This window comes from Penaeus monodon, chromosome 28 (genome assembly GCF_015228065.2).
Source record: "Penaeus monodon isolate SGIC_2016 chromosome 28, NSTDA_Pmon_1, whole genome shotgun sequence".
NCBI lineage: Eukaryota > Metazoa > Arthropoda > Malacostraca > Decapoda > Penaeidae > Penaeus > Penaeus monodon.
This window is the reverse complement of record NC_051413.1, coordinates 24,654,744-24,656,860: the sequence shown is the minus strand read 5'-3', so window position 1 is coordinate 24,656,860 and position 2,117 is coordinate 24,654,744.

The window sequence follows — 2,117 nt, the reverse complement described above, 5'->3', positions numbered from 1 at the left end:
ATCCTACGCCTCGTCTTCCTCGCCTCCCTCTTTTCTCTCTTCTCTCCTCGTCGCAACTCTCTCTCTCCCTCTCCCTCTTGTCTCGCTCCCTCTACCTCCTTTCTCTCAACTCTCCTCTCGTCTCCTCGTCTCTCACCTCTCCCTCTCCCACTCTCCATGTACTCTCTCGTCCGCCTCTCTCTCCTCGCTCTCTCTCATCGCATCTACCTCTCATCTCTACTCCTCTCCTCTCCCCTCGCCGTCCTCTCTCCGCCTCGCTTCGCTCTCCTTCTCCCCTCTCTCCTCTTCTCCTCTCTCTATCCATCTTCTCGCTCCCCTCTCCTCTCTCTCTCATCCTCTCCTCGATCGCCACCTCCCCCTCCTCTTCTCTCCGTCGCCTCATCCTCTCTCCTCTCCTTTCTCTCTCTCCTTCTCCGCTCCCTCTCGTCTTCCTTGTCTATCCCGCTCTCTCGTCTCTCTACAACCACTCTGAATCTCTCTCTCCTACTCACCTCGGCCTCTCCCCTCTCTCTCTCTCATCCTCTCCTCGTCTCCCATCCGCTCTCTCTCCCCTCTCGTCCCCTCTCTCTCCGTTGGGCTCTCATCATCTCACGCGTCTTTGCAATCTCAGCCTCCCGCATTCTCTCCATTCTCTCCCCCTCTCTTCCCTCACGCCCACCTCTCTCTCCCCACTCGATCTCCATCCGTGTCCTCCTCCCCTCTCTCCCCCTCCCTCTCTCAAATCCCGCTCCTCTCGCCTCGTCTTCTCTCTTTCATCGGCCCCTGCCTCGCCCCCTCGTCTCTCACTCTCTCCGGACTCCTCACAATCTCGTCCTCTCTCGGCCCCTCAGCCCTCTTTTCTCCGCCCACACACTCTCTCTCTCTCTCCTCTCCCTCCTAATCTCTCTCTTCTCATCCCTCGCTCTCGGTCAGCTCTCCTCCTCCTACTCTTCTCTCTCCTCACATCAACTCCCCGCTTCTCCTCCTCTCTCTCGTCGCCATCTCCTCTCTCCTCCCCCCCTCACGTCTTCTCGCTCCCGTACCGTACTCTCGCCAGCTCCCCTCCCCCATCACCCCAGGGCACAGATCCCGCCTCATCTCTCTCCTCTCCTCTCCAATCACGCACCTCTCCCTCATCGTTCTCTCGTCGCTCCTCTCTCATACTCCTCCGTATCCGATACTCTCTCATCCTCTCCTCTCTCTCTCACGTTCTCACCGGTCCCCTAATCCATCTCACACCTCCTCACTCTCTATCAATCTCTCTCCTCATCAGCGCTTCGACCCCATCGTAATCCTCTATCGAAGACCACGACTCGACAATTCCCTCCCTTCTCACTCATCTCAGCCCTACATACAAATGTCTTCTCTCCCACCTCCATCCGCCCCTCTCTTCGAACTTCTCTCTCTCCTCCCGTCTCCCCTCTCTCTCTTCCTCCTCTCTCTCTCCCATCCTCTCCCCTCTCGTCTCGCTCACGGGTACTCCCATACGCTCTGGACACCCTCCCGTCTCAATCTCTCCATTCTCTCTCCTCCAAAAAACTCTCTCTCTCTCCTCTCTCTCTGCCTCCCTTCTTTCTCTCCCTCTCGGTCTACCTCTCCTCTCTCTCCCTTCCCCGAGTCTCCCTCTCACTCTCTCTACTCTCCTCCCTCTCTCTCCTCTCGTCTCCTCCCCCTCTCCTCTCCTCCTCTCCCTCTCCGTCTCCCTCAATCTCTTCTCTCTCCTCTCCTCTCTCTCTTCGTCATCGCTTCTCTCCCGGAGACTTCTCTCCTCCATTCTAACCTGCCCCATCCTATGTTTATCCGTCCTCTCCTGCCCTCTCTCCGCTCTCCTCGTCATCCTCTCCCTCCTCTCCCTCCTCTCCTCCTATTCTCCCTCCACTCGCCCCTCCCTCGCCTTTGCTCCTCTCCTCTCCTCGTCACTCTCTACGTCGCTCGCCACTCCGACGTCCTCTTCTTCAATCCTCTCTCCCCCCCGTCTCTCCTCGTCCCTCCGTCGTCGTCTCCCGTTGTCTCTCATCTCTCCCTCTCTCGCTACTCTCTCTCCCTCCTGCCTCGCTCCTCTCCTCTTTGCTTTCGCTCTCCCGTCCTAGCTCCCCTCTCTCTCCTCTCCTCTCTCATCTTCCTCCCGCTCTACCTCA